This window comes from Phocoena phocoena, chromosome 2, assembly GCF_963924675.1.
Source record: "Phocoena phocoena chromosome 2, mPhoPho1.1, whole genome shotgun sequence".
Taxonomy (NCBI): domain Eukaryota; kingdom Metazoa; phylum Chordata; class Mammalia; order Artiodactyla; family Phocoenidae; genus Phocoena; species Phocoena phocoena.
In genome coordinates this window covers 172,906,937-172,925,686 of record NC_089220.1, presented here as the reverse complement: position 1 = coordinate 172,925,686, position 18,750 = coordinate 172,906,937, and positions in this window count along the sequence as shown.

Here is an 18,750-nt window from a genome sequence, read left to right as displayed (position 1 = left end):
AACTAATTAAGGTGGGTAAACGTATGGCTATCCCCTAATTTAAAGGTGAAATTACCATTGGCACAGGCTATCCCCTAATTTAAAGGTGAAATTACCATTGGCACATCATGTAGACTCTAAAAGAATAAGAATTCTAGGTTACAACGTCCCTGAGTTGGAACGGTACAGTGGTCCATGTATTTGGTCCAGAAATTCCATGAATGTAAGAGAATAAGAAAATGTTCTCTTAAAGGATGGTGACTTAGAGGTGAAATATGAATATTAAGCAGGGGCCTTCCCTACCAGTGAATACAATTTCCAAGTCCATATATAGCAGAATGGAAAAGACAATGACTAAAAAAAGTCTGTAATGAAGCGTTTTATTCATCAAGGATTTTCTTTGTTATCAGAATGGTTTTGGCTTAGAAATTTCAGTGCTGTTCTTGTGACTAGATCACAAGACCAAAAAAGCTTCCAAATGGTAATTTTTCATCCCCTACTCGAGTACAGAAGAATAAATACTTAATTTCTGTGCTATTTTCTAATCACGCTAGTGCTATTTGCTAATCCCTAAATGACTACCTTTGATTTTTCCGTAGAGACGTCCAGTTTTTCATACATAGCTTTTGGAACAATTAGGTCTCCTGTGTGAGTGTTGGCTTTTACTGAATTGTGCTTTCCTAGGCCCTCAGGATTGCTTTTTTAAAACATTGCTAGCGATCCAAGAAACCTATTTTACCTGCAGAAAGAAATGGTGAAATGTACTGGACTGTGAATAATTTACAGTATGTTTTTAGAAAAAAAAGTAAATATTTTATATACTTTACGGTAAATAAAACATGCATTTAGAAGAACAACATAAATACTTGATAGGTTCCTGGGTTTCTTACTTTGGAAGACCTTTGCACAGGATGAGTTATATATTTAGATCCACAATAGTTCATGTATTTGCTTCTAATGAATATCTAACCTGGAGCGGTTTGTAAGTCACTGTGGCTTCTGTATTTCACCAGTTCCTCTAGGTGAATAGATTTTTCTTTTCCAAAGAGCTTTGCTTTCCGCGCCACATCCAGTTTTCCCTTTCCCCTTTTGGTACTGGAGAAAGGAGCAAGAAGACATTTGATGTGGAGATTGGGTTAGTGAAAGGGCTGGTGGGAGCAAAGCGTGGAGAACAACGCGCAGATATTAAGCAGGTGTTGGTTAACGAGCTAAAGAAGCTATTACAGGCCGTTGTTCCCTAGTATGTAAAAATGAGGGCTATTCTCGAAGCACTAAAGAATTGCTTTCAATTTTCAGAATGATTAGCTCAGACTGGACCACCTGCACCTTGTCTATCAATGTTCAGAAATGGAAAGGGTCCAGGTCTCTTGTTCAATGTTTAATATTTATTTTGTACTTATTAAAAGTTAAATTGTGGGCTTCCCTGGTGGCGCAGTGGTTGAGAGTCCGCCTGCCGATGCAGGGGACATGGGTTCGTGCCCCGGTACGGGAAGATCCCACGTGCCGCGGAGCGGCTGGGCCCGTGAGCTGTGGCCGCTGAGCCTGCGCGTCCGGAGCCTGTGCTCCGCGACGGGAGAGGCCGCAACAGTGAGAGGCCCACGTACCGCAAAAAAAAGTTAAATTGTTACAACTTGAGGTATAAACATAAGCACCTTCGTACTTTATAACTTTTCTTTTTTTCTTCTTTTTTAAAATTTTTATTGGAGTATGGTTGATTTACAATGTTGTGTTAGTTTCAGCTGTACAGCAAAGTGAGTCAGTTATACATGTACATGTATCCACTCTTATTTAGATTCTTTTCCCATATAGGTCATTACAGAGTATTGAGTAGAGTTCCCTGTGCTGTACACTAAGTTCTTGGAGATAGGCAATCTACCAAAACAGCTCTGTTTTTATGATAGCACTCTTCCCTTATTGTTTTCTCCAGAAATGCCTGATGCCACCCCCACCCCCCAATTCTCTCTGCTTTACGCCTCTCACTCACAATCAGAAATTCTTTTCCTAAGTACAGTTGACCCTTGAACAACGTGGGGGTTAGAGATGCCAACCTCTGCACAGTCAAAAATCTGCATCTAACTTAAAGTCAGCCCTCCGTGTCTGAAGTTCCTCTGTTTCCTATGTTCCGCACCCAGGATTCAACCAACCTCGCATCGTGTAGTACCGTAGCATTTACTATTGAAAACACCCCACATATCAGTGGACCCGTGAAGTTCAAATTCGTGTCGTTCAAGGTAAAATAGTTTTAAGGTAAACTATAAAATATTGGGTGATCTACCTGGAGAATGTACACCACCAGGGGGCAGAAGGAGGACAAAGACACCGCCTCCCACCCCGACCCCACTGTCTCCCGGGGCCACACGGCGGGGCACAAGACCTCGGTTAGATAATCACAGCTCCTCTTATGAGAAAGGTGAGCTCGTGGCCCAAACTGGGTCCTGCCCGAGGAGTTTTCTAACTGCAGCTAATGTCAAAAGGGTCTCTTCGTGAGGCTGTAGTAAAAATGCAGCTATGGAGCTGCCTCTGACTGTGTTCCCTGTTCCCTGCTTGTGGAACAGAGTCCTCTGGCAAAAAAAGAGAAGGAAGTTTACATGCAAATGGGGAGGATTTTAGGCAGAGACAATAAAGCATGTCCAGAAGCAAGAGAAAACAAGCCGTGTTAGCCCAACAGCAGGAGGCTAAGTGTGGCAGGAGTATAAGAAGGTAAGAGGAAGCTGGGCTGGTGAGCGTGCTCCATCCCAAAGCAATAAAGGGCGGGTGTTAACGCGAGGCCACCCGAAGTGAGAGGAGGGCTTGTAGGAGTTGGAGGGGCCACATGTTTCGGGATGTGCCAGGCAGTGCTTTCGGTTGCTGGCATGTGTAATTGACACGGGCAGGGGTGGAACTGAGTGGAAGCATCTTTATCGGCTAGTTCTGGAAACATCAGGAGGACTAGAGAACAGAGCTTGGAAAATGGATATGAACCAATAGGGACCAGGAAGCAGGGACAGTCTTGCCAGGGCTTTGCAATCGGTACCATTCCTCACGGATGCCACTGCCACCATGCTGAGTAATTTCCCAGCTGTCGCTGCAGCTTGGTATGACTTCCTCAATATGTCTTGGAGGTGAGTGTGTGATGGGCCAGACCTGGATCACAGGCCCATAAGAGGCTCCTGCAATAATCTAGTTAAAGAGAGGTGGTGGTGACCAGGGTCACAGAAGTGGCAGGTGGCAGCCTGGATGGAGAGAGAAGAGTGGATTCAGGAGATGTTCATAATGTAGAACTGAAACGGTCTGTTGATCAGGGGGCATGTGCGGTGGTGGTGAGGAAGAAGTGTGAAGGATGACACGCGGTTTCTGGCTTGGGCAACTTGCTGGCTGATGGTCCCCTCCACTTAGAGAACCAAGGATGAGGAATAGAGTCCATGTTAGCTTCGTTTACCCTACTTTCCGATGAAGCAAGTCAGAGAGGTTAAGTAGCCTGCTGAGAATCACCCCCAGTGAGCGGCAGAACCAGGATACACACCAGATTGGTTTGAATAAAAACCTCTTGCTCCTATTCACAATAGCCAGGACATGGAAGCAACCCAAATATCCATCGACAGAGGAATAGATAAAGAAGATGTGGTGTACACACACACACACACACACACACACACACAATGGAATATGACTCAGCCATAAAAAAGAATGAAATAATGCCATTTGCAGCAACATGGATGGACCCAGAGATTATCATACTAAGTGAAGGAAGTCAGACAGAGAAAGACAAATATCATAAGATACTGCTTATATGTGGAATCTAAAAAAAGGGTACAAGCAAACTTATCTACAAAACAAAAATAGAATTACAGACGTAGAAAACAAACTTACGGTTACCAGCAGGGAAAGGAGGGGGAGGAATAAATTGGAGATTGGGATTGACATACACACACTGCTATATATAGAATAGATACCTAATAAGGACCTACTGGATAGCACAGGGAGCGCTATTCAGTGCTCTGTAATGGCCCGTATGGGAAAAGAATCTGAAGAAGGGTGGGTATAACTATATGTGTAACTGAGTCACTTTGTTGTACACCTGAAACTAACACAGCACTGTACATCATCTAGACTCCAAGAAAAATTTTTTTAAAACCCTCATGGCTCTTTCTTAGGTTGAGAGCAGAGTTCAGAAGAAGGTACAGAGATTTCCCACATACCCCCTGCCTCTCCCATTATCAAAATCCCCCACCAGATGGTATATTTGTTACAATTGATGAACCTATATTGACACCATTATCACTCAAAGTCCAGAGTGTACATTAGGGTTCACGCTTGGTGGTGTACATTCTATGGGTGTAGTTAGACAAATGTGTAATGACATGTATCCATCATTATAGTATCACACAGAGTTTGTTCACTGCCCGAAAAGTCCTCTGTGCTCTGCCTGTTCATCCTCCCTCCTCACTAACTCCTGGCAACCAGTGATCTTTGTAATGTCTTTATAGCTTTGCCTTTTCCAGAATGTCATAGAGTTGGAATCATACAGTGTTAATGGTTCTCTTAATGTAGTTCTTGAGATTTATGGTATGTTGCCTTGTTCGTTCATTTTAATTGCTGAATGAGTAACTGACAAAATATTTATTATTCTCCTCCTGAAGGGCAATTAGGCAGTTTCTCCTTTCTTACTTGGTATAAAATTCTAGGTTGGAAATAATTTCGGCTCAGAATTTTGAAGCTGTTAGTCCGTTGCCTTCTAGCTTCCTTGGCGGCTGCTGAAAGTGTAATACCAAACACATAGCGTGTGTATGATATGCCTGGCACTCTCCTAATGTCTTTGCATAATATAGCTCATTTAAGCATTATAAAAACAGGCTGACGTAGATACTATTATTATTATTTTAATTTATTTTTATTTTTGGCTGTGTTGGGTCTTCGTTGCTGCACGCGGGCTTTCTCTAGTTGCGGCGAGCGGGGGCTACTCTTCGTTGCGGTGCGCGGGCTTCTCATTGCAGTGGCTTCTATTGTTGCAGAGCACAGGCTCTAGGTGCGCGGGCTCCGTAGTTGCGGCTCGCAGGCTCAGTAGTTGTGGCTCGCGGGCTCTAGAGCGCAGGCTTAGTAGTTGTGGCGCACGGGCTTAGTTGCTCCGCGGCATGTGGGATCTTCCCGGACCAGGGCTCAAACCCATGTCCCCTGCATTGGCAGGCGGATTCTTAACCACTGCGCCACCAGGGAAGTCCTGATACTATCATCCCCATTTGAAATAAGGAGAAATTGAGGCACAGAAAGACGAAGTGTCTTGCCCCAAATTCTGTAGCCGATGAGTAGGACCCAGGTAGTTCACCTTGAAAGTTGTTTCTTAACCACTGGATTTCATCACTTCGCATCACGGGTTAATTCCTGATCCTTGGGTATGACACAGTTTGTTATCTGGCACCCGCTGCTGAGATTTCCATATTTGTGCAGGTGTGAACTTAGTTGCTCTGTTGTTTCCTGTTTTCTTCCTGGGTCGTCTTATGCCAGGGTATGTGGTCCTATTCCTGGGTCATCTCTGATGCCAGGGTATGTGGCCCTGTTCCTGGGTCATCTCTGATGCCAGGGTATGTTGTCCTATTCCTGCCGGAACCCACCTACTGCTCACTTCCATGCAACCCGAGAGGGAGCTTACAGCTCAGGCGATGACCCTTGACAGACGGACGCAAGCTGATGAATAAATGCCTCCCGTGCCTGGCCTTCAGATGGACCATTCTCAGGTGCATCTCAGATGGTTCCTTAGAGAGTGCCTGCCGGGATTAAGTGCCAGATTCCCGTAGAATGGACCAACCAAATCATGGTTTCTCTTTCCACATCCCTTAGTACTGCTTCTGCGGTCACTTCTCAAATAAGCTTCTTACTTGCGAGCCTTTGCCTCGGGCTTTCCTTCAGGTGGGCAAGGTGGTGGGCAGGTCAAGAGTTGGCATCAGAAGTGGCCTTAGAAAACATGAACCACTTACCAGTCAGACAGTAGCAGGGACCCATTTGCTGGTGGTAGGTGGAGTGGGGAGCCCCCTTGACATCACAGTTACCCAGACACTCACTGCAATGGCTTGGAGCAAAGCGCAGGTGAAGATGAAGCTTTCACTTAAGAGACAGGTAAGGCCTTTGAATAGTATGTGGCATGAATCACAGATGGGCTGGTTTGGGTTAATGCTTTAAGAGCTAACTATCAACTCAGTGCAGGCTTTGAAAACTGGAGCACCTCATGGCAGGATTTAAAGAAGATATCATCGCATGCACCCCTATGTTCAGAGCAGCAGTAGCCGAGACGTGGAAACAGCCTAAGTGTCCATTGACAGATGAGTGGATAAAGAAGATGTGGTACATGTATACAATGGAATATTACTCAGCCATGAAAAAGAATGAAATAATGCCATTTGCAGCAACATGTATGCAACTGGAGATTATCCTAAGTGAAGTAAGCCAGAAAGAGAAAGACAAATAACATATGATATCACTTATATGTGGAATCTCAAATATGACACAAATGAATTTATCTATGAAACAGAAACAGACTCACAGATGCAGAGAACAGATTTGTGGTTGCCAAGGGGTGAGGGGTGGGGGAGGGATGGACTGGGAGTGTGGGATTAGCAGATGCAAACTACTGTATATAGGATGGATGAACGACAAGGTCCTACTGTCTAGCACAGGGGACTATATTCAATATCCTGGGATAAACCATGATGGAAAAGAATATTTAAAAATATATATATATGTGTATAACTGAGTCACTTTCTGAACAGCAAAATTAACACAACATTGTAAATCAACTCTAATTTAATAAAAAATAAAAGAAGGTGTCATCACTTGTGCCTGCAGAACATGTTGGCCCAGGATTGAATCGTGTGGGTGGCAGAGCTACAAAGAGAATTGGATCTACAGCCTCGATAGGCTTCCTGTGCAAATGCCAAGATCATGATAGGAAAGGAGTAGGACGTTGAGACCTGAGAATCTTGAACCCCCAGGTTCCCCTAAACTCTCTGGGCTTGCAGAAGCAGTCCTCCACCCCTGCCCTGCCACCCCAGTAAGAGAGGGGAGCTTCACCTTGCCTAGATGCAGGCGAAGACCTCGAGAGAGGCAGATACCTCTCATTATAATGTTCTTCCTCCTTAAGCTCTGCCCTTGCCCCCATCATTGCCTCCAGACTACTAACCAGGGTCGAGTCACAGTATGGCTTAAGCAAGAAAATACAAGTCTGTACTTCAGGAGGAAAGAGCATACATATCAAACAAATTGCAGTACCTACTGGCAGAAGCCAAGGGAGCACACTTGGGAGTGGATCTTGAAAATGCCGGAGCAGACAAGGCAGAATATACAATGGAAGAAGGGAGAATTTATTAATAAGGGAGCACTCTCCTGTGATGTGAAGTCTGGTGGGGTCTGGGTACCACTGCAGGGCACCTGTCACTCATTCTATGCAATCTGAAAGTGCACTGTGCAACAGGGGCTGATGGAGAAACGCCAGCCCTCTTCCAGGTGGACAATTCAGTTGGTCCACATCTGTGGGTTCATGTATTGAAAATTGATCTGTATGAGGGACTTGAACATCCGCATATTTTGGTATCTGTGGGATTCCTGGAACCAATCCTTCCTGGATACTGAGAGATGACTGTACTGAGACATGCTATGAGGTTCATCAGAAAACTCCTGGTATGATCCCTACATCCACAGGGGTTCCCAGTTCAGTGACGTACTTTTTTTTTTTTTTTTTTTTTTTACAGAAAGTATTTCTTTTTAATTTTTTTTTATTGTGGTAAAAGTCACATAATATAAAGTGTACTATGTTAACCATATTTAACTGTCCAGTTCAGTGGCACTAAGTGCACTCACATTATTGTGCAACTCTCACTATCATCCATCTCCCAAATTTTTCACCTTCCTAAACTGAAACTCTGTCTCCATTAAACGCTAACTCCCCATTCCCCCTCCCCACCCTATGAAGTAAGTCAGAAAGAGAAAAACAAATATCATATATTAACGCATATATGTAGAATCTAGAAAAATGGTACAGATGAACTTATTTACAAAGCAGAAATAGAGATACAGACGTAGAGAAAAAACATATGGACACCAAGGGGGGAAAAGGGGGGTGGGATAAATTGGGAAACTGGGATTGACATATATACACTACTATGTATAAAATAGGTAACTAATGAGAACCTACTACAGAAGGTACAGTCTGTTTGTAGGACATATATTAACCTTAAAAATGCATTCCAATATACATTAGGTGCAGACAAATACTATTTGATTCCACTTATACGAGGCACCTAGAGTAGTCAAATTCATGGAGTCAGTGATGCACTTTTACACTGGCTTTCTCACCTCTGCTTTACTTTCCCAAGTTTCTCCCTCCTGATCCCAGGGATTTATTGTTTTTTTTTTATGAATACTTATTTTTTAAAATTTAATTTATTTTTTTATATAGCAGGTCCTTATTAGTTATCTATTTTATACATATTAGTGTATACATGTCAATCCCAATCTCCCAATTCATCCCACCCCCACCCCCACCCCCCACCACTTTCCCCCCTTGGTGTCCATACATTTGTTCTCTACATCTGGAATACAAATTGGAAAAGAAGAAGTAAAACTGTCACTGTTTGCAGATGACATGATGATACTATACATAGAGGATCCTAAAGATGCCTCCAGAAAACTACTAGAGCTATGAATTTGGTAAAGTTGTAGGGTACAAAATTAATGCACAGAAATCTCTTGCATTCCTATACACTAACAACGAAAGATCAGAAAGAGAAATTAAGGAAACAATCCCATTCACCACTGCAACAAAAAGGATAAAATACCTAGGAATAAGCCTACCTAGGGAGGTAAAAGACCTGTACTCAGAAAACTATAAGATACTGATGAAAGAAATCAAAGAAGACACAAACAGATGGAGAGATATACCATGTTCTTGGATTGGAAGAATCAATATTGTGAAAATGACTATACTACCCAAAGCAACCTACAGATTCAGTGCAATCCCTATCAAATTACCAGTGGCAATTTTTACAGAACTAGAACAAAAAATCTTAAAATTTGTATGTGTTCAGACTATATTACAAAGCTACAGTAATCAAGACAATATGGTACTGGCACAAAAACAGAAATATAGGTCGATGGAACAGGATAGAAAGCCCAGAGATAAACCCACGCACCTATGGTCAACTAATCTATGACAAAGGAGGCAAGGATATACAATGGAGAAAAGACAGCCTCTTCAATAAGTGGTGCTGGGAAAACTGGATGGCTACATGTAAAAGAATGAAATTAGAACAGTCCCTAACACCATACATAAAAATAAATTCAAAATGGATTAGAGGCCTAAATGTAAGACTGGACACTATAAAACTCTTAGAGGAAAACATAGGCAGAACACTCTTTGACATAAATCACAGCAAGATCTTTTTTGATCCACCTCCTAGAGTAATGGAAATAAAAACAAAAATAAATGGGATCTTATGAAACTTAAAAGCTTTTGCAAAGCAAAGGAAACTACAAACAAGACAAAAAGACAGCCCTCAGAATGGGAGAAAATATTTGCAAATGCATCAACGGACAAAAGATTAATCTCTAAAATATATAAACAGCTGATGCAACTCAATATTAAAAAAGCAAACAACCCAATCAAAAAATGGGAAGAAGACTTAAATAGAAATTTCTCAAAGAAGACATACAGATGGCCAAGAAGCACATGAAAAGCTGCTCAACATCACTAATTATTAGAGAAATGCAAATCAAAACTACAATGAGGTATCACCTCACACTGGTCAGAATGGGCATCATCAGAAGATCTACAAACAAATGCTGGAGAGGGTGTAGAGAAAAGGGAACCCTCTTGCACTGTTGGTGGGAATATGGATTGATACAGCCACTATGGAGAACAGTATGGAGGTTCCTTAAAAAACTAAAAATTACCATATGACCCAGCAATCCCACTCCTGGGCATATACCCAGAGAAAATCATAATTCAAAAGGACACATGCACCCCAATGTTCATTGCAGCACTATTTACAATAGCCAGGTCATGGAAGCAACCTAAATGCCCATCGACAGATGAATGGATAAAGAAGATGTGGTACATATATACAATGGAATATTACTCAGCCATAAAAAGGAATGAAATTGAGTCTTTTGTAGAGATGTGGATGGATCTAGAGACTGTCATACAGAGTGAAGTAAGTCAGAAAGAGAAAAACAAATATCATATATTAACGCATGTATGTGGAGCCTAGAAAAATGGTACAGATGAACTGGTTTGCAGGGCAGGAATAGAGACACAGATGTACAGAACAAACGTTTTGATTTATTGTTAAACAAACTAGCTGCACAAAAGCTGCTGTCTCACCTTTGCTTTTGGAGATTAAGGAGAAAGACCTGGGTTAAGATAACCTATTATTTGGAGAATAGGTTCCTTTGATTGATCTATCAATTTTCTCCATTTTGAGTTATATTTCACAGTCTTTGGGTTTACTGTGCTTTGTTTCCCCAGCATCTCGATTTGGATGCTTAACTCATTGGTTTTCCTTTTTTTTTTTTTTTTAAACTTTTTAATATGTGCCTTTAAGGCTGTACATTTTCCTGCTTTCACTACAGCCCACAATTTGGTATGTTGTCTTTCATTATTGGTTTTGTCTAAATATTTTGAAAATTTATTCAAGATGATTCTTTGACCTATGAATTATTTGAAAGCATTTTTAAGTGTGAGGATAGTTTTAGTAGTCTTTCTGTTATTGGTTTCTGATTTTCCTGATTTGCGATCAAAGAGAGAATAAGATCTCTGTAATACCCATTCTTCAGGATTTGTCAGGACATGTTTGGTGGAGTAGAATGTGGCCAGTTTTCAGAGGTATTCTGGATTAGATTGAGAAGACTGTGTTTTTTCAAATTGTGTTGTTCAATCCATTTTTTTTTCTAATTTTTTTGTCTCTAGAAAAAGGTGTGTTGTATGTATCAAATTTGTTTTGCATAGTTTGAGGTTATGTTGCTGTTTGTTCTTTATAAATTCAGGATTTTAATTTTTACCTAGAGAGTTATACCTTTTATTCTGAAACGACTTTCTTTCTTTCTAATAGTGCTTTCTATCTCTGTGTCTGTTTTGTCTGATATTTTTAAGCTTTCTTTTGGTTAGTATTTCTTTTGTATATCATTTTACATACTGTTATTTTCATCTTTTCTGTACCATTTTGTTTATTTTTACCCAATCTGTGAGTTTCTTTTAACTGGTAAGTTTTATTTTATTTATTTTAATAACTGATATGTTTGCATTTATTTATACCATCTTATTTTTGTTGTTGTTGTTGTTTTGTTTGTTTGTTTGTTTTTGCGGTACGTGGGCCTCTCACTGTTATGGCCTCTCCCGTTGCGGAGCACAGGCTCCAGACGCGCAGGCTCAGCGGCCATGGATCACGGGCCTAGCCGCTTCGCGGCATGTGGGATCTTCCCAGACCGGGACACGAACCCGTGTCCCCTGCATCAGCAGGCGGACTCTCAACCACTGCACCACCAGGGAAGCCCTATACCATCTTATTTTGTGCTTTATTTTTGACTTCTAGTTACTTTTTCTTCCACTCCTTTTCTGTCCTCTGTTGAATTGGATGATTTTTCTCTATTCTCTTTTCTCCTCCACTAGTTAAGAGTTATCATATTTTTACTTTATAATGGATGTCTTTTTTTCCCCAGCTTTATTGAGGTATAATTGAAAAATAGTGTTGTAATATATTTAAAGTGTACAACATGATTTTTAATATATTTTACATTGTGAAAGGATTCCCACAATTGAATTAACACCTCATGTACTACAGTGTATGTCTTAACATTTAAAAAATGCATATTTGACTTAACAATGTATAAAAGTAGTTACTAATTCTACTGACCTTCTAAATGGTTTAATTCTGGTAGCTCCTGTTCTTTCTTGTTATTACTGTCTGTTGTTTTCATTCAATCTCATTTTGTAGTTTCTTTCACAGATGAGTCATCATTATTTTGTTTTATGTAGTCACTGTTGGTTTACCATTTTGCTGCTTCAGCATTATTCTTCATCTCCTTTCTTCTGGGGTCAGTTTCTTCTTTTCTGGAATATACCATTTACAGTGTTTTGTTTTGTTTTGTTCCCAACAAAGGTCTGTGGGTGGTAAATTTTTTCAGTCTTTTAAAAAACACTTTTTAGTTTATCCTCATCTTTGCATGATAGTTCAGGCAGATATAGAATTTAAGAATGACAGTATTTCCCCTGGCACTTTGAAGATTCAGTTAACTTAGGTATTTATTTTTGCTGATAGGAATATGCTGTAATCTAATTACCATTTCTTTGTAAGTTACAGGTCTTTTCTCTTTGATTGCTTCTAAGACTTTTTCTTTGGGGTTCTGAAGTTTTATTACAGTGTATCTAGATTTGGATGTATTTTTAGTCATCCTGGATGGGGGATGGTTGCCAGGGGAACCAACCACGTGATTGGAGGTCTGGAACTTTCAGTCAACCTCCGACCTCGGAAGGGGAGAGATGATAGAGGTTGAATCAATCACCAATGGCCAGTCATTTGATCAATATCGCCTATGTAATAAAGCCTCCATAAAAACCCAACGGGATGGGGTTTGAAGAGATTCTGAGTTGGTGAATGTGTAGAGGTTTGGGGCAGAGGGGTGCACTCAGATTGCATGGAAGCTCTGTGCCCCTTCCCACATACCTTACCTTATGCATCTCTCCCATCTGGCTGTTCCTGAGTTATATCCTTTTATAATAAACTGGCAATTTGTAAGTAAAATGTTCCTCTGAGTTCTGTGATCTGCTCTGGCAAATTAATCAAACCTCAGGAGGGGGTTGTTGGAGCCTCTGATCTATAGCCAGTTGGTTAGAAGCACAAGGGACGACATGGACTTGCTATTGGTGTCTGAGGTGGGCAGTTTTGTAGGCAGTCTTAACCTGTGGGATCTGATGCTGTCAGGATCTGATGCTGTCTCCTGGTAGACAGTGTCAGAATAGAGTTAACTGCTTGGCGGTGGGGAAAAAAGAACCACACACACACATTGGAGTTGGTGTCAGAGTTGGATAGAGTCTAATTCCTCTCCCATTGAATATATGCTAGTCTTAGGAACTTGTATGACCAATAGAATCCAGCAGAAGTAATGTTCTGACACGTATGAGACTAGATCCTAAAAAACTTGCAGCTTCTGCCCAGGCCTCTTAGAACATCTTTGATGGGAACTGTTGGCCACTAAGTAAGAAATCTGGCTGGCCTGAGATCACTGTGCTAGAGAGACTAAGTATGTGGGTACTCCAGCTGACAGCCTCAGCTGAACTCATCCTTTGAATTATCCCCATCAAAGGGCAAGACATGTGAGTGAAGCCACATTGAACCCTGCAGACCACATTTGACACCATGTGAAATATTAGTGTCACCCAGATGAGAACTGTCTGAATTCCTGAGCCACAAGATCTTTAGGTGTAATAAAATATTATTGTTTTAAACCACTAGGTGTTGGGTTGGTTTGCAGTGCAGAAGTAGGTAACAGCAATATGGGTCTTCTTAAGCTTTTCTAAGGTCTTTTAATTTCTGTTTCAAGGTTTCCAACTCTTCATCTTTCAGTGGATAATTTTGTCAGAATGGTATTCCGGATCATCGATTCTCTCTTTAGCCATGTATAATCTTGTCACTTGACCCATCCACTGATTATTTTGATATCAGTGACTATACCATTGACCCTTGAACAACTCAGGGGTTAATCTAAGTATAACTTATGGTCGGCCCTCTGTATTGAAGGTCTCTCCAGATCCTTGGATTCAACCAACCATGGATTGTGTAGGACTGTAGTATTTACAATTGACAAATATCCATGTTTAAGTGGATCTGTGCAGTTCAAACCTCTGTTGTTCAAAGGTCAACTGCATTTTCCCCTCATAGTTCTACTGGTTCTTTAGAAAAAAGTTCACTTCATTTATCATCACTCTTTTCTCAGTGTCTTGATTCACCCTTTCATGTCCTTCATGATGTTAAACTTGCTTATTTTATGTTCTCTTTCTGATTATTGTTTAATAATCCTTCCATTAGTTGTATCTACTGAGACATATTCATGGTGAATTCCTCAAGTGTTTTGCAATTTTTAATTTTATGCTCATTCTTAGTGAGATTCCTTTTCTTTGAGATTTTTATGGAACTAGAATAGTTAGCACTTTCATGTCCTTCATGATGTTAAACTTGCTTATTTTATGTTCTCTTTCTGATTATTGTTTAATAATCCTTCCATTAGTTGTATCTACTGAGACATATTCATGGTGAATTCCTCAAGTGTTTTGCAATTTTTAATTTTATGCTCATTCTTAGTGAGATTCCTTTTCTTTGAGATTTTTATGGAACTAGAATAGTTAGCACTTTCATGTCCTTCATGATGTTAAACTTGCTTATTTTATGTTCTCTTTCTGATTATTGTTTAATAATCCTTCCATTAGTTGTATCTACTGAGACATATTCATGGTGAATTCCTCAAGTGTTTTGCAATTTTTAATTTTATGCTCATTCTTAGTGAGATTCCTTTTCTTTGAGATTTTTATGGAACTAGAATAGTTAGCACTTTCATGTCCTTCATGATGTTAAACTTGCTTATTTTATGTTCTCTTTCTGATTATTGTTTAATAATCCTTCCATTAGTTGTATCTACTGAGACATATTCATGGTGAATTCCTCAAGTGTTTTGCAATTTTTAATTTTATGCTCATTCTTAGTGAGATTCCTTTTCTTTGAGATTTTTATGGAACTAGAATAGTTAGCACTTTCCTGCCATGTTAGCAACATTAGCCAGGGACCAAGCTTTATCTTAATTTTAGGACCACTTAGGATGGGTAACATTTGAGTAAACCCAAATGAAGCAATGGTTTTAGTTTGAAATTCTTTCACCCAGATCTCAGGCAGAGACAAACAATTGCATTGTGCAGGTGTGTGGGTCTTTGTTTTTCTAGTTCACATATTTAGTTTTTAACAACAAAAAAAGCTTTATGCAGGAATTCTAATTCCAACTCTGTCTCTCTGGGAACCCAGTGTGCCTCTTTCATTCCCTGCTTAGAAGTCAAAAGCAGACTTCTAGGTTACCAGGATGATAGTGTATTACAGGTGAGCTGCTTTCAGTCAGAGCACACACTTCCTGCTCTTTTTTTTCAGTATGTTCCTCATTTCTGGTAACTGGGGCTTTCCCTTTCTTTATTGCGAACTTAGCTATGCATTCCTTTTTTATCATTAGATTTTATAAAACATTTCCAAGTGTTTGTAACAGGTTCAAGTATTGCTTGAATAGGTATTCTTTCTATCTTTAGCTAAAAGGTCTGAGTTTCTTTTTCCCTCCTTCTTTGGAAAATATTTACATATATATTCTCTTTTTAATCTTGTTTTTGTGTGTGCAAGACAATGATTATTTCACCCTGAAAGGCAATGAAAGTAATGCACTTTTACTACATCCTTTACTCTTCTTCTTTTTTTTTTTTTTTTTTTTTTTGCGGTATGAGGGCCTCTCACTGTTGTGGCCTCTCCCGTTGAGGAGCACAGGCTCCGGACGCGCAGGCTCAGCGGCCATGGCTCATGGGCTCAGCCGCTCCGCAGCACGTGGGATCTTCCTGGACCGGGGCATGAACCCGTGTCCCCTGCATCGGCAGGCGGACTCTCAACCACTGCGCCACCAGGGAAGCCCCTACTCTTCTTCTTTTATATTTTCCACAATCTGCCATGAACTGGAATTTTCCTTCCCAGATTTATAATATATTTATTATATTTTTGTAGCAATTTTTAAAGAAAATGTAACAGTTTTATTGTGGAATTCTATTATTTAGGCTCAATTCTATTTTTAAAATGATCTGTTGCTTATCTGAGTTCTTTCTGATTACAACTTCTTCATTGTGAACTTCTTATTTTGATTCATTTTATGATTTGATTATATAGCTCAAGTTGATTTTTTTCCAGGATACAGATAGAAATATTATATATTCTGAGTTCTTAAATATTTGAAAATTGCATGTGCATTTATATATAAAACTATCTTAGTTGGGTATGGAATCTTGGGGTCACATCTTTTCTGCTCAAAAACACAGTAAATATTGTTTGTTCTTTTGAGTCTAATGTTGAGGGGAAGTCAGAAACAAGATTAATTTTTACCTGTTTCTTCTGTCGGGATGGTTTTAGAATTTTTTCTTTCTTTTTAAATAATCTCTGCAAGAGGATACATCATAAAGTTAATTGTTCTCTATTAAATTTCTCTGGATCCTCATGAGTTCACATAATGAGTTCAGACAATGAGAACACAAAACATCTGCGTATTTAGATGTTTCCTTATTTTGGTAAAGTTTTCTTCTATTATATCCTTAAATGTTTTAATACTTCATTTTTATGCTTTTAAAAAACAACCCCTAATCTCTACATGATATATATCTAATATCTGTCTTTGATACACGTTTTCCTAATCAGTATATTTTCCTTGCCCCTGTCCTTTGTGTTTTCTGCAATTTTCATCAGCCTAATCTCTGTGACACTAATTGAGATTTTTGCCACCTAAATTCTCTTCCTCAGTCTTCTAAAGGTAGTTCTAAATTCTGCAATTGTTTTTTGTGTTTTGATTTTTACTGTCGTCAGCTCACTTTCCTTCCTATTGCCTTGCTATGTTGTCTTTCAGTTTTTCTTCTTTGGATTCTTCTTTCATAGTGTTTATATTATATTTCGTTTCCTGGGGAGTACAAAGTGATCCTTGCTTAAATTTTCTGCTGTTTCCTGCAGTAAGACTTGTTTCAACATATATTTCTCATTTGCTTTTCTGTTGGTTACATTTCTTTCCATTTGTCAAATATTTTGCAGAACTTTTGCATAATTATTTTTCTGCTTACTCATCTTTGAAATAAGTTAAGCCTGTTTCTTTCTGCTACTTGCCAGAAATATTATGAATGGAAAATCTTTGGCAGTTCTTCCTTTTTATTTGCCTACTTGTTGAAATTTAGTTTTGCATTAAGGACTTGCTATTGGATATTTTTGTTTCATTATTTATCTGCTTATAGTCTAGGTTGTATGGAATGAAGAGGTGGGGAAGAGAAGTTGAAGAGAGAAATATGGCAGGCTTGGGTATATTATCTTAGCACACACAACACCCACCCTCCAATTTTGTTGAAACAACTGGAGTTCTACCCAGTCTTGCAAACTCTGGAATTAGGCAGGATAGTCTGGGACAGGCTAATTTGGTATAAAAACCAATGTATCAAGGGCCATTTGTTTATTGAATAGGTGCTCATTTTTCTTTAGTAAATTGACTTTAATCGTTAGCTGGAAAATTCTTTAGCAGCATCTCTCTTCAAGATTAGCAGTATCTCTAGGTCATCATTCCTAAATGGAATGGCTAGAAAGCTGTATTCAGTGAAAAGCAGAAATATTGGTCACCATGTTTCTTTTAACATGGTAGCCCTGGCCATTCCCACTGATGGCTACTCACCTTTGCTGGGTCCTACTCCCAGCCTTTGCTCTTCCAAACTGAGTGTTAGTTGGACCTTCAAAAACTTTTCCATTTCTTTTCCACACATCTAAGTCATAAATAGGGGAGATGAGTCTTGAACTTGGTATTCTCGTCTAATTAGTTTATCTTTAGTAGGCATTCTGGGGGCTTGTGGAACGGGATTGTGGCCATTTTATAGTTTCAGGATAAATGCGGAGTTTCCATCTCTCTTTTTTGGTCCTTTATGATCTTTTAAGTGGACCTCAGGGAAAGGAGATTTAGACATTAAGATGTTTTATATATTAACGTCTATTTTATACTGTGAATAATGTTTATTTTTTTGTTTTGTAATTTTAGTTATACTACCAATTGTGTTATATATATATATATATATATATATATATATATATATCTCCCAAATGGAATTTGTGTATCATCCTAGGTGTTCTTATCTTTAAAGTGACTTTATACATGGAATTTCTTCAATTTTTAAAATATTCAATTAGTAACAGGAAAAGTCTGTAACAAAACATATTTGAAAATGTAGCTCCCCCCCACAAGGTTGTTGATTTCTTGAAGTTATTTCTACTTTTATTTATATCGTCTGATTTACTGAAAATATGTAGCCTTGGTTACGCTATCCTTATGAATTTCCTCCCCCCAAGGAGTAGTTTAATATTTATGAATGTGCCATTGTCCTGCAGTCCTCACAAATCTCTAATATTACTAAAACCAATCAAGCAGCCTGAAGACATCAGAAAGCATTCTTTCTAGACAGGGAGAGGAAAATGTCACCCAAATGAATGAAAAATTATTTGATGCATCAGTTTTCTCTGTTTCTCACAGTACTCCTTCCTTTTCCTGTATTGAAAGTTTCCACTTGTGTATTCTAGTAGATATAGTAGACACTTGATATTTGGGATTTTTCATGAATCCTCCAAGCCATGCATTTGAAAATATTTAAAACCTTATACCCAAAAAGTTGAGAAACCCCAACTTCCAGGAAGATTTTCAATGACTTGGACATTTTTTATATATCAAAACTTTCCAATATTTTTTTGGTAAGTTATTTGATGAAAGTAAAGGCACTCCTGATGACAAATAAAAAAATAACAAAGGCAAACTGAGAGGCAGATGCTGGGAAAACTGGGAGAGTAAGGTAGGTTCACACACCAGTTGGGGCTTCTGCACACCAGCCTGAGTTTCTGAGGGTTCAGATATTTGGGGCTGCTGGTCAAACCTATGAATGTTAAGTGACCAAATGCACATTTTCCCAGTATTGGTTCTGTGGCTGATAATATTTAAAGAATCCTGTTT